General features: G+C 38.9%; 1 protein-coding gene and 1 long non-coding RNA gene across 6 annotated transcripts in view; one reads left to right on the forward strand and one right to left on the reverse strand.

Moving 5' to 3' along the window:
- LOC143510684 (N-acetyllactosaminide beta-1,3-N-acetylglucosaminyltransferase 3-like) overlaps window positions 1-15,743 on the reverse strand; it is a 184,407-nt gene that overhangs the window by 96,851 nt on the left and 71,813 nt on the right. Inside the window, exons 1-5 of one of the 5 annotated variants that reach the window (XR_013130063.1) lie at window positions 6,577-7,317; window positions 5,168-5,193; window positions 3,951-4,005; window positions 2,734-2,788; window positions 878-1,066 (exon numbers count right to left, since the gene is read on the reverse strand). The exons of 1 other annotated variant lie outside the window; for it this stretch is intronic. The gene's annotated coding sequence lies outside the window, so the exon portion shown is untranslated. 3 more of the 5 variants (XR_013130064.1, XR_013130065.1, XR_013130062.1) reach the window with 3 other exon arrangements.
- Window positions 282-3,637, forward strand: LOC143510690 (uncharacterized). The gene is made up of 2 exons (XR_013130071.1): window positions 282-683; window positions 768-3,637. It is a non-coding gene; the product is annotated as an uncharacterized LOC143510690 (long non-coding RNA).

A 15,743-nucleotide genomic window follows, 5' to 3' on the forward strand; every position in this document is an offset into this window, starting at 1 on the left:
CTTCAAATTGTGCTCCTTCAGCTTTCAGTGACTGACCAAGTATCATAACGTGGTTAAGTAATGATTCCATGTCAGCATAAAAAGCAGCCAAACTCTTGCCTGAATCAATACGTGCACCGTTTTCGCTTCGTGAATGAGAGTCAATCAGCACATACCAGGAGTCTTGTTTAATGATAGCGCATGTATTCTCTTTAACAGTAAACAAACATGCTTCACATTGCATAAACACTCTTCGGATTGCCTCATCATGTGACATAAGAACGTTTTGTAACGGTCCATATTCAGTGACACCAAACTTCCCAGTAAACATTTCATCATGAAAATTTATTGAAAAGTCATATCCACACACAGTGTATTCTGTAGGTACATCTGTAACATATAAATAGCCCAATGGATCATGAATTTTGCCGGCATCTCTTATATTGCTGTAGAATCTGTCACCATTCAGCAGAACATCATCAAGGTCTCTGATTGTCCAAGAAAGCACATTTTTTACTTTGTTAGTCATGATGGCAGTAATACTATTTGCAACACATTGTTTGTTACTGTTTATGCCAAACTTTGGATGAGCTTGATGAAAAGAACCTCTGAGCATATCCACATGTACACATTCATCAGAATCAGTTTTGCAGCTTGTATCTGGTAAGGTATTTGGCAAGTATTTGGCAATTGTATTTGGCAAGGTATTTGGCAAGATATTTGGCAAGGTATTTGGCAAGGTATTTGGCAAGGTATTTGGCAAGGTATTTGGCAAGGCATTTGGCAAGGTATTTGGCAAGGTATTTGGCAGGTATTTGGCAGCTTGAGTTTGTAAATTGCTTTGAGGAGTGCTCTTCAGGAGCACTCCCGTGTCAGTCAGACCTTTTTTGTCAAGGGATGAAGGCATAACCCCGTCAGTCAGAGACGAGATCTGGTCTGCAGGACAGCTGTGGCTCACAGGAACAGTCTCAGTCAGGACCTTTTTGTCAGGGGAAAAAGCCAGAACCCCGTCAGTCTGAGCCACAAGCCGCTCCGTAATCCTCCTCCTGGCTGCAGCCGACCTCAGCGAAGCTTTCGTGCGAGGCATCTGAAAATACAAACACACAACCAGTCAAAACCTATGTCTATCCCAACACGACATACTAATCAATCAATATTACTTAATACAAACAGCACATATCAAATCATAAAAAGAAAAAAGGTTAAAAAAAATCAGAACAGACATTGTATTCGTGACAGGTGTATTCATGACTAATTTCTTACTTGCATACATTGTTACAGTATTGCATATAGAAATTACTGTGAAGTAAATGCCTTCCTAACACCATGTTATACAAACTAAGCATTACTTTATAATCAAGGGACTTGATTCAAGGGACCATTTCCACTAATGTACATTTTTCAGAATACAATGAGCAAAACCACGCTTTACTGCTCATTTAAATGCTGTATAGCTTTAAAACAAATAACCACATCAGAATACTTGATCAGACAAGCTTAAGTTGCAAATATGTACATCACTAAACACTTTCAGCTCAACAGTTTAAAAATGTATTGTGTGTGAGATGTGTTCAGCAGGCTTTGCTTCAACAGGACATTCTTGCTTCTTCCTTGGAACGCCAACATTCATTCTTCATCTGATTCAGGAGCTTGATGTCAGCAGCACCTGTGTAACAGCTGTTTCATATACTCTACTTGTGCTAAGCACTGATCACTTAGTGTATATATAAATAAACAATTTAACACATTAAATGTCTTTGTTCCAATAGCGTAGTTAATCTAACAGACAAGTTAAACAAAAACATTCCATTTGGTTCCACTTTAGCAATTAAAACATATTACCACATAATGCATTGTGAAACAGAATATGTATTATGACAATGTTGCTGGGTGTTATCGTGCCCATGCTAACTTCTAAGCATTAATTTCAATAGTAGTTAAATTAATAATACATTGTTCACCTCATCATTTGTGCACTTACTCAACTGGACACTAAACTCAACCATGTTTACTCACTATATAATAATTTTGTATACCACCACTCAACACTAAATCAACTTCACAGCTAAAATGCATGTGTGTGTCATCTTCATACAGCAGGCATTGCTCCAAGATTAATCTTGTGTGTGTGGCACATCATCTAGCAGGCGTTGAGTGGCATCCTCAACCAGCAGGCGTTGAGTGGCATCCTCAACCAGCAGGCGTTGAGTGGCATCCTCAACCAGCAGGCGTTGAGTGGCATCCTCAACCAGCAGGCGTTGAGTGGCATCCTCAACCAGCAGGCGTTGTGTGTGTGTGTGTTATTCTTGTGTCTTAATTGTCACACCAACAGCACATTTCACATCTTTCAAAGTTGATCAGTATCATGTAAGCAGCACCACATGTGATACCTGTTGCACATACTCACAACTGTATTACCATTTGATGGGCTATTTTATAGCATGCATTAAATATATCTAGCACAATAACTACACATTCACTGCATTAATGTGATTAAAAGTTTCAAACCTCAAAGCACAATTAAGACAGGGTACACATTGAACAGGACTTTGAGAAGTTGGAGCTGCGATTTCTGAGTTCTTCTATACATTTTACATTATTGCTTCCAAGTGTTTACATATCACTACAGATACTCATCATAAATGAACAATTATTCTGCAGCACATCAACTACTCTCACCATTCATTGTGTGCACCGTTTTATAAAGGTATACCAGTTCAACCACTGCTCATACACGATACACTTCAAACGTACCTTTAATGTGTTCCAGCACAATTCTCCTTCACCACAATTCTCCTTCACCAACAAGCTATTCATACAAAATAGACAAAACACATTTGTAACAGTTAGTAAACATTAAGGGGTTAAAAAATTCATATGTATAATTTTAAAAAGCTGCTATAACGACATGAATCATCAATTGGACAAACACTTAGAATCTTTCTATTCTACTTAAGGCTACAGTTATACAGCATTACTAAAGCCCCATACTTATCAAGTTATTTGGCTAGTGTATATAAGTATGGTATGGAAGTTTATCTATGTTAATTTTAAAATGAAAATGTGAAAATAATTAAAATATTAGTCCATTCTAACTTCTAAGCATCAATTTCAACACAGGTTGTTAAATTAATAATACTATATAATAATTTTGTATACACCACTCAACACAAAATCAACTCCACAGCTAAAATGCATGTGTGTGTGGCATCTTCATCCAGCAGGCGTTGTGTGTGGCATCTTCATCCAGCAGGCGTTGCTCCAAGATTATCGCGTGTGTGTGGCATCTTCAACCAGCAGGCGTTGTGTGTGTGTGTGTTATTATTCTTGTGTCTTAATTGTCACACCAACAGCACATTTCACATCTTTCAAAGTTGATCAGTATCATGTAATCAGCAGCACATGTGATACCTGTTGCACATACTCACAAGTGTATTACCATTTGATGGGCTATTTTATAGCATGCATTAAATATTTCTAGCGCAAATACTACACATTCACTGCATTAATGTAATTACTGCTGCATAATCTTTAAACTATTGGACAGAATATTCATGAGCCAATTAAACTGTGAGAATGCATCAAATTGTCCTCAACACAGAATACAATGAAGACTACTTCAAGACATCCGCTACACTGCAGTTTACTCTGTTCCAAATAGGAGTATAAATTTAGTCTAGGCAATAAGCAGGTTAACTTACTGTACCTAATCAAGTTTCAAACATCAAAGCACAATTAAGACAGGGTACACATTGAACAGGACTTTGAGAAGTTGGAGCTGCAGTTTCTGAGTTCTCTTCTATACATTTTACATTATTGCTTCCAAGTGTTTACATATCACTACAGATACTCATCATAAATGAACAATTATTCTGCAACACATCAACTACTCTCACCATTCATTGTGTGCACCGTTTTATAAAGGTATACCAGTTCAACCACTGCTCATACACGATACACTTCAAACGTACCTTTAATGTGTTCCAGCACAATTCTCCTTCACCACAATTCTCCTTCACCAACAAGCTATTCATACAAAATAGACAAAACACATTTGTAACAGTTAGTAAACATTAAGGGGTTAAAAAATTCATATGTATAATTTTAAAAAGCTGCTATAACGACATGAATCATCAATTGGACAAACACTTAGAATCTTTCTATTCTACTTAAGGCTACAGTTATACAGCATTACTAAAGCCCCATACTTATCAAGTTATTTGGCTAGTGTATATAAGTATGGTATGGAAGTTTATCTATGTTAATTTTAAAATGAAAATGTGAAAATAATTAAAATATTAGTCCATTCTAACTTCTAAGCATCAATTTCAACACAGGTTGTTAAATTAATAATACTATATAATAATTTTGTATACACCACTCAACACAAAATCAACTCCACAGCTAAAATGCATGTGTGTGTGGCATCTTCATCCAGCAGGCGTTGTGTGTGGCATCTTCATCCAGCAGGCGTTGCTCCAAGATTATCGCGTGTGTGTGGCATCTTCAACCAGCAGGCGTTGTGTGTGTGTGTGTTATTATTCTTGTGTCTTAATTGTCACACCAACAGCACATTTCACATCTTTCAAAGTTGATCAGTATCATGTAATCAGCAGCACATGTGATACCTGTTGCACATACTCACAAGTGTATTACCATTTGATGGGCTATTTTATAGCATGCATTAAATATTTCTAGCGCAAATACTACACATTCACTGCATTAATGTAATTACTGCTGCATAATCTTTAAACTATTGGACAGAATATTCATGAGCCAATTAAACTGTGAGAATGCATCAAATTGTCCTCAACACAGAATACAATGAAGACTACTTCAAGACATCCGCTACACTGCAGTTTACTCTGTTCCAAATAGGAGTATAAATTTAGTCTAGGCAATAAGCAGGTTAACTTACTGTACCTAATCAAGTTTCAAACATCAAAGCACAATTAAGACAGGGTACACATTGAACAGGACTTTGAGAAGTTGGAGCTGCAGTTTCTGAGTTCTCTTCTATACATTTTACATTATTGCTTCCAAGTGTTTACATATCACTACAGATACTCATCATAAATGAACAATTATTCTGCAGCACATCAACTACTCTCACCATTCATTGTGTGCACCGTTTTATAAAAGTATACCAGTTCAACCACTGCTCATACACGATACACTTCAAACATACCTTTAATGTGTTCCAGCAGAATTCTCCTTCACCAACAGGCAATTCATAGAAAATAGACAGAACACATTTGTAACAGTTAGTAAACATTAATGGGTTAAAATAATTCATATGTATAATTTTAAAAAGCTGCTATAACGACATGAATCATTAATTGGACACTTAGAATCTTTCTATTCTACTTAAGGCTACAGTTATACAGCGTCACTAAAGCACCATACTTATCAAGTTTTTGGGCTAGTGTATATAAGTATGGAAGCTTTTCTGTGTCAATATTAAAATGAAAATGTAGCCTAACACGCATGTTCCACACATACAAGCAACTTTGAGCTCAAAATTCAAATGCAATAACTCCATTTACATTTGCAATGTGATAGACGTCTATTCATATTTCACATACATTTTGGTGCTGACAAACCACCGACACAAAAAAACATTCACATTCAGACTAGTATAAAAAGCACAAATTGCCTCTGCAAGCACGTACATTTTTATACACAACGTAAAAAATTATATACATAACATACTCATAGTCCATTATTTTGACTAAAAAAATTAAAACCTGTGCGTGACCAGGTTTTCCAACGAGCACAAAACATGCATAGCAACACTCGACCCAGCAGACGCTTCATTTACCCAAATACACCATTATCTGGGCTACATTAAACCATATACACGAATCGCCCGATTGTACAGTTATAAATCAGTACGTGTAAGTGCTACTACTTCACTACATCTACAACCACGCCTACTCAGCCAGCGCCCTCGTGGTCAGCTGCACTGGGCGCCGCCATTACAGGCACAAGACCCACACGCCATCTTAGAGCAACTACAAAACCGCTCTTACTCATACATGTACAAATCATGTATACTTGCTCATACATGTACACTGCAAATATATGTAACATCAAATAACTCGTTTTCATGAAAGAACTAGGCAATATAAATGAAAACTGATGGCACTCTGGACAACTACAACAGCACAAAAACGTTCCGCTAGCATACGCACGGAACATGCTAGCGTTGTACTAGCGAACGCACTAACCACGTTATAACATACTTTAATCCTTTATTTAGCTCATTTGCCATCTCATACACTAAAACGTCCATCTAAACACAATTAACCAAACAATCTAGAGCAAAAATCCGACGTCAAAAACAACACATTTCTGACATTTGTCTAATCGGACTAGCATGCTAAGCGCAAACAGCATGATAGCATTGAACTAGCACACGCGCTAATTACATTATAACATACTTTTATTCTTAATTTATCTCATTATCTCCCTCACTAAACTTTACGTACACACAAGTAACTTTATCACAAACAAGAACATTAACCCAGCATATTAAAAAACAGCACATTTTAGACAATTGTCTTACACTACTTAAGAGACCAAAGCACATCTTACCTCAACAAGAGCAGAATGAACGAAAGAACCTGATCGCACGTGCGAGGGAACATTCTGGGGCGGGGCCATCGACCAGAACAGGATACACGGGCAGCAGACACCCTTCAACAACCACAATGACTTTAAGTCCACATTAGTCAGTCTTTTAAAGCCATCACATTTGTTGTGATCCTAATATTTATGATTCTGAAAATCAAATAATTAGAAGTAAATGTCTTGTGTGGTTTTCATGTCCCATGGCCTCAAAAACGCACACACACAGCCCTGTAAGTAAACATGCACTCACTTTCTTTATTATACTTGGCTACCACAAGAACACCATGACAAACCAAAATAAGTATTTGTCAGCATGTTGATAAATTCTGTTTTTTTTTTTATTATTATTTAGTCATGTTTTTTACTGCCTCATAGGCCTATTGTCTAGACTTCTCATTAAGAAATCCACTTCAAGCATTCTAATCAAAACGTATCACATATAGCATAAACACTCACAGATCTACCTACAGTACTCACTACACATGGTCTTTTCTCCCTCTTATCTCTCTCTGTATTACACACTCCACCATATTATGTCAGACATGCTCACTGTGACAACTAACACTGCCCATTATACACACACAGACACACATTCACATACAGCCCTTACTCATGAACACTTTCACATAATCACAACAAACCTATCTCTCTCTCTCTCTCTCTCTCTCTCTCTCTCTCTCTCTCTCTCTCTCTCTCTCTCTCTCTCTTTATTATACATGCACACACATGCACTGGCCTACCTATTGGTTTCATATACACATTGCTTCACCCATACCTACCCAGTGATTACATACATGCTTACGCATCTCAGTCATAGGTTCAGCACATACACTACATACACCATCATCAGACATGTGAGTTGTCTGTGACAACTGACACTCCTAAAACCTCTTCATGACATATATATTTCATATTGCAACTGCCCCATAACTACACTGCCCTAGCCATTCTTATCCATACTTCAGGGACTAACAATCACATGCACAAACTAACATTTAGTTTGTTTTTGATAACACTCACACACTCTCTCTATCACACACACACATACACAAACAAATACAGCTCTAGCTCATGAATGCTTTCATGTACTCACACCAAACGTCACAGGCACACTCCTGTCTTGTCAGACATGTGAGTTCACTGTGACAACTGACACTGCCCATTATACACACACTCACTGCTGTGTAGTGAAAGTCTAAACAGCGAATGCCAGGGTGAGTCTGACTCCTCAGCCCACAGCTCTGCCCAGTTTTGGGGAGGGCTTGATTTCAGAGCTCAACTAGGTGAGGAAAAGCAATATGTAGCCTTTCCCTTTTACTCTTCCATCTAGAGGTTGCTGAGCACTTAACCACTTAACGCACGCACACACACACACACACACACGTGCAGTCAAAGGCCAAGTGGTTTATATATGCAAACTGAGTGAAAGTCACAATGTACACGAGTAGATGATTGGCAAATATTTTTATTAAAGATGAAATGATGAGTGATGGGTTTGTTTTGGTTTACAAAGATAAACAACTGACAATCAATAAGAGCTGTGTGAAGGATATATACAGCATGTTAAACAATGTAGTCCTACAAGAAATAACTAATAATTATGATTACGACAAGCATAGTCATCTACTTAGTTGTCATTCCTGAGAAGTCGTAGGCACTATGATAGTGCTTCTGTATGTGGTATGAGAAGACGACTAAACACCAGTAGCCAATCTGTGCAACAAATGTCATGGTAGAGGTGCAAATGTGCATAACAAGTGGCCCATTAATTGCAGTATTTTTCAAGCATTGTGTGAGTCCTGTAGTGCTTCATAGTGTCTTACGATGAAAGAAAGTCCACGTGAATGCAGAAATCATCAGTGCACTGGAGTGTACAGATTTCTCAAGCTGTTCATATTTCAATTCACATGCAACTCACATAGTATGTTAAGGCATAATATTGCCCATTATACGCAAACACAAACACACACATTCACATATACAGCCCTAATTCATGAACACTCTCAATCACACCAAGCCTATCTCTCTCAGTCTATTACACATGCACACACACATGTACTGGCCTACTTATGGCTTTCAAATACACATTGCCCTAGCCATACCTACCCAGTGACGACACAAACACACACGTGCACAAGCACAGGCACACACATGCTTACTCAAGTGTTTGCATCTCAGTCACAGGTTCAGCAGGGAGTGACACAGAGCCACAGTCTCCCACACACGCTGCCACTCACACAAACATCCCCCCGTCAACCACCACACAATACGTGGGAAACATATTGTAATTGCTGAAATTTTTCTTATTATTAGGGTTCACACACATAGTGTGGGAAACCTATTGTAATTGTTAGGTTGTTTCTTCTTCTTTTGGTCCATATCTCCCACACTGTAGGTCCTAGAAATAAAATTCCACTTCAGTTGCATTCCTTGGCTCAAGCCAAACGAAAAAGCCTCAAGAACCGCCCACTTAGATTTTTTGCTAATTTGCATAATAAGCAAAACTACTTTTTTATACGATTTTGGTGTCAAAATATTCACAAGAATCTCATTATCAAACATTTCGACATTTCCATACAGTCTGGTTGTCACATGTCAATCAATAGGTCAGAGGAGTGGCCAAATTTACTTAAGAAGCTGTATCTCAGCAACGCTTTGACCAATCTTCATGAAAATTTATCAGTTGTTAGGGCAAATGACTCAGAGGTAACAGGTCAAAGCTGGCCACGATTGTCCAATAGGGGGCGCTATAACATGGGAAAAACTGTTTCTCAGAAACCATTAGTCACATCAAGCCAAAACTTTACAGGCATCATCAGGGGCCCAAGTGATATCAAGACACACAATGATGACATCATCACTCAAAAAACCATTTATAGCCTGAGGTCTTTGTGAGGTATACCAAGTTTGGTTCAAACTGTCGGGGGCGCTACAGTACCCAAAAACCTATAAAATCATAAAAACGCATGCTGCAATCTTGTTATGCATAATACAGACAAGTAATTGGCCTTGTATGATTCAGCTCAATGAGATCTATAACATTGCAATTACATCTCATAACAAAAAGTGCACTGCCTGACCAGAAATGAACCTTTTAATTCACCAAAATGTCATTGCATTACTGAGATTAATGAGTTATCAGTATGATAGTACTTGGGCTCCATCTAGTGGCCAAACACCGAAACTGACTGAAAACTATTGCTCACATGAAACACCACACAAACACACACAAAGCTGATCTCAGCATGTGATTTAGTTCTGTGATCTGAATCATTTTGCCAATACACATTATTTTGATCCTTTTGGGCCTTTAGTGCCTCAACTGAATCTTTTTTTTTTACATAAAGTACACTGCCTGACCAGAAATGAACCTTTTAAGTCACCAAAATGTCCTATTTCATTAATGAGATTAATGAGATATCAGTATGGTAGTACTTGGGTCCCATCTAGTGGCCAAACACCAGAACAGACTGAAAACTATTGCTCACATGAAACACCACACAAACACACACAAAGCTGATCTCAGCATGTGATTTAGTTCTGTGATCTGAATCATTTTGCCAATACACATTATTTTGATCCTTTTGGGCCTTTAGTGCCTCAACTGAACCTTTTTTTGCACATTGATTTATTTGTGCATTTTTTCCATTCAAACAGCTTCTTTTCACATTTTGGGGTCTAAAGGACCTTTTGGGCCTCTGCCTATTGAGGCCAAGAGGCCTATTCGTGTGTGAACCCGCCAATTGCCGCTTGCGGCTATATTTAGGGTTCACACACGTAGTGTGGGAAACCTATTGTAATTGTCGGGTTTTTTCTTTCTTCTTATTAGGGGTCCAAGCACCACCGGTGCTGGAACCCTATTGTAATTGTTCCGATTTTTATTATTATTATTATTATTATTATTATTATTATTATTATTATTATTTTTTTTCTGCCTTAAAACGCATCGTGCAGCCTAAACCGTAAGACCTACAGACTTCTCCTTTGGCCAACTTGTAGTACTCCTCTCCGCTACTCAGGCGCAACACGCCAGCCCGATACGACCCTAGGTGGCGCTATAGCGCACACAAACGCATGAAAAAGTTTACACAGGTGTTTCTCCTACACCGTATGTCCTAGAGACAAAATGTAAACTGCATATGATCAGGCATGAGCTCATCTAAATAAAGTTCCATTGAAGCCATATGCTCCGCCCCTTACATGTCGAGCTAATTTGCATAATATGCAAATTTGCACACATTTTTGAGCGCGTACTAGTCCCTGGATTTTTCACATACATGCACATATGTGGTATCCATGCGTTCAGAAGAGTCTGAACTTTAATTGTTATGGAGCCAAAGTGCACATTTCTGCACATGGGCGTGGCCACATGCATCAGAAGTCAAGCGTAGAAAATTCCTTCGCCAAAAATCCACATATTCTGCTATATCTCAGGCATTCTTTCACGTATTCATACCAAATTTCACACACATGTACCTACTGGGTGTCTAGACCTGCACATGCATTTTGGCAGACATGCACATCTAGGTGGCGCTATAACGGCCAAAAAACTCTCCTGCCCACACCGATTGGCCAAATAACTCCAAACTTGGTACGCATCATCAATATGCACCTATGACACAGGTCCTTGACCTGCACCATCATATGTCCAATATGGCCGCCGCTATCGACCAATCAGCTTTCAGTACACCTTTCACAAGCTTTTCATATGCCAATTTTTTTTCTGCCTTAAAACTCGTTGTGCAGCCTAAACCGTAAGACCTACAGACTTCTCCTTTGGCCAACTTGTAGTACTCCTGTCCGCTACTCAGGTGCAACACGCCAGCACGATCCGCCCATAGGTGGCGCTACAGCGCACACAAACGCATGAAAAAGTTTACACAGGTGTTTCTCCTAAACCGTATGTCCTAGAGACAAAATGTAAACTGCATCTGATCAGGCATGAGCTCATCTAAAAAAAGTTCCATTGAAGCCATATGCTCCGCCCCTTACATGTCGAGCTAATTTGCACAATATGCAAATTTGCTCACATTTTTGAGCGCATACTAGTCCCTGGATTTTTCACATATATGCACATATGTGGTATCCAGGCGCTCACAAGAGTCTGAACTTTAATTGTTATGGAGCCAAAGTGCACATTTCTGCACATGGGCTTGGCCACATGCATCACAAGTCAAGCGTAGAAAATTCCTTCGCCAAAAATCCACATATTCTGCTGTATCTCAGGCATACTTTCATGTATTCACCCCAAATTTCACACACATGTACCTATTGGGTGTCTAGACCGGCACATACATTTTGGCAGACATGCACACCTAGGTGGCGCTATAACAGCCAAAAAACTCTCCTGCCCACACCGATTGGCCAAATAACTCCAAACTTGGTATGCATCATCTATATGCACCTATGACACAGGTCCTTGACCTGCACCATCATATGTCCAATATGGCCGCCGCTATCGACCAATCAGCTTTCAGTACACCTTTCACAAGCTTATCATATGCCAATCAACATGAAACTCACATATTATGTTCATCTACACACCCTCTAAGACATACTCAAGTATGACGGGAATTGCACCACTAGGTGGCGCAATACTAGAATTTCCTGAATTACCCCTACATCTTTCTTACACATGCACACACATGCAATGGCCTACCTATAGGTTTCATATACACATTGCTTCACCCATACCTACCCAGTGATTACACACACATGCTTACGCATCTCAGGCGTGCCAGATGCTGCCCATACCCTGTGCTTGGACCCCGTAATTGCCGCTTGCGGCTATATTTATTATTATTATTTTTCTACTGATAAAACGCATACTGCAGCCTAGACCGTAAGGCCCAGGGAGACCAAACTTGGCAGGATGGTGTAGTCTCTTTGCGAGACCGTGCTAAAGCACAGAGACCCACATTGGCCTGATGGTGGCGCTATAGCGCACCTTTTTGCGTTTTGGTCCATATCTCCCAAACCGTAGGGCCTAGAAACAAAATTCCACTTCTGTTGGATTCCTTGGCTCAAGCCAAACAAAAAAGCCTCAAGAACCATTAAGCTCCGCCTACTTAGATTTTTTGCTAATTTGCATAATATGCAAAACCTACTTTTTCCTACTACTCCTTGGTTTTTCATCGGATCACCACAACCTTGGTGTCAAAATATTCAGGAGAATCTCATTATCAAAGTTGCTTAAAAACATTTTGAGATTTGCATACAGTCTGGTTGTCACATGTCAATCAATAGCTCCAAGGCGTGGCCAAATTTACTTAAACAGCCATATCTCAGCAACGCTTTGACGGATCTTCATAAAATTTTAACAGTTGTTAGGGCACATGACTCCGAGGTCATAGGTCAAAGCTGGCCTCGATTGTCCAATAGGGGGCGCTATAACATGGGAAAAACTGTATCTCAGAAACCATTAGTCACATCAAGCCAAAACTTTACAGGCATCATCAGGGGCCCAAGTGATATCAAGACACACAATGATGACATCATCACTCAAAAAACATGGCCGCCATGAGCCAATTAATTTTTATTTGAAATAATTTGCCATTTGACAGACTTACCATTGGCCAAACAACATGAAACCTCACCACTGTGCATATCTCAGAACTATGTGTCATGCTGTGCAGTTTTAAAACATATGGCCACTAGGTGGCGCTATTTGTGAAAATCATGCATAACTCCTCCAAATTTTCACTTACGAACATGCAGCTTGTTTCATTTTATTCCTTGCAGTAGACCTGACAACTTTGCAATTACAAGTCCTATTAAAAAATGCATACTTTTGTCACATTCATCTATTGTTTGAAAATAGCTATTTACAAACTAGTCATAGGAATTTGATCCAATTATGGAAAAATTGCTATGAGCATAATCAGTAGACTCTGTAGGTAAAAACTGATTAAAAAAATGTTGGATTTTTATTTATCTGATTGGTCCATTTTCCCATTATATCATTGTGGCCATGCCATATATGACCTATATTGCTATAACTCATAAACCATGTATGCAATCAACTCCCAATTTGAAAGGCTTTTATATCCTGAAGTCCTTGTGAGGTATGCCAAGTTTGGTTCAAATTGGCCTGTCGGGGGCGCTACAGTACCCAAAAACCTAAGAAAACATAAAAACTCATGCTGCAATCTTGTTATGCAGAATACAGACAAGTAATTGGTCTTGTATGATCCAGATCAATAAGTTCTATAACATTGCAATTGCATCTTATAACAAAAAGTGCACTGCCTGACCAGAAATGAACCTTTTAATTCACCAAAATGTCATATTGCATTACTGAGATTAATGAGATATCAGTATGGTGGTACTTGGGCTCCATCTAGTGGCCAAACATCGGAACGGACTGAAAACTATTGCTCACATGAAACACCACACAAACACACACAAAGCTGATCTCAGCATGTGATTTAGTTCTGTGATCTGACTCAATTTCCCAATACACATTATTTTGATCCTTTTGGGCCTTTAGTGCCCCAATTGAACCTTTTATTGCACATTGATTTATTTGTGCATTTTTTTCCACTCAAACAGCTTCTTTTCACATTTAGGGTCTAAAGGACCTTTTGGGCCTCTGCCTATTGAGGCCAAGAGGCCTATTCGTGTGTGAACCCGCCAATTGCCGCTTGCGGCTATATTTATTAGGGTTCACACACGTAGTGTGGGAAACCTATTGTAATTGTCGGGTTTTTTCTTTCTTATTATTATTATTATTATTATTTTTCTCCGCATAAAACGCATACTGCAGCCTAGACCGTAAGGCCCAGAGACACCAAACTTGGCAGAATGGTGTAGTCTCTTTGCGAGACCGTGCCAAAGCACAGAGACCCACATTGGCCTGATGGTGGCGCTATAGCGCACCATTTTGCGTTTTGGTCCATATCTCCCAAACCGTAGGGCCTAGACACAAAATTCCACTTCAGGTGCATTCCTTGGCTCAAACCAAACAAAAAAGCCTCAAGAACCATTAAGCTCCGCCTACTTAGATTTTTTGCTAATTTGCATAATATGCAAAACCTACTTTTTTATACTAGTCCCTGGTTTTTCATCGGATCACCACAACCTTGGTGTCAAAATATTCAGGAGAATCTCATTATCAAAGTTGCTTAAAAACATTTTGAGATTTGCATACAGTCTGGTTGTCACATGTCAATCAATAGCTCCAAGGCGTGGTCAAATTTACTTAAACAGCCATATCTCAGCAACGCTTTGACGGATCTTCATAAAATTTTAACCGTTGTTAGGGCACATGACTCCGAGGCCATAGGTCAAAGCTGGCCACGATTGTCCAATAGGGGGCGCTATAACATGGGAAAAACTGTATCTCAGAAACCATTAGTCACATCAAGCCAAAACTTTACAGGCATCATCAGGGGCCCAAGTGATATCAAGACACACAATGATGACATCATCACTCAAAAAACATGGCCGCCATGAGCCAATTAATTTTTATTTGAATTAATTGGCCATTTGACAGACTTACCATTGGCCAAACAACATGAAACCTTACCACTGTGCTTATCTCAGGACTATGTGTCATGCTGTGCAGTTTTGAAACATTTGGCCACTAGGTGGCGCTATTTGTGAAAATCATGCATAACTCCTCCAAATTTTCACTTAGGAACATGCAACTTGTTTCTTTTTATTCCTTGCAGTAGACCTGACAACTTTGCAATTACAAGTCCTATTAAAAAATGCATACTTTTGTCACATTCATCAATTGTTTGAAAATAGCTATTTACAAACTAGTCATAGGAATTTGATCCAATTATGGGAAAATTGCTATGAGCATAATCAGTAGACTCTGTAGGTAAAGAGTAATTAAAAAAATGTTGGATTTTTATTTTTCTGATTGGTCCATTTTTGCATTATATCATTGTGGCCATGCCATATATGACCTATATTGCTATAACTCATAAACCATGTATGCAATCAACTCCCAATTTGAAAGGCTTTTATATCCTGAAGTCCTTGTGAGGTATGCCAAGTTTGGTTCAAATTGGCCTGTCGGGGGCGCTACAGTACCCAAAAACCTAAGAAAACATAAAAACTCATGCTGCAATCTTGTTATGCAGAATACAGACAAGTAATTGGTCTTGTATGATCCAGATCAA

This window comes from Brachyhypopomus gauderio, chromosome 3 (genome assembly GCF_052324685.1).
Source record: "Brachyhypopomus gauderio isolate BG-103 chromosome 3, BGAUD_0.2, whole genome shotgun sequence".
In the NCBI taxonomy this organism is placed as follows: Eukaryota; Metazoa; Chordata; class Actinopteri; order Gymnotiformes; family Hypopomidae; genus Brachyhypopomus; species Brachyhypopomus gauderio.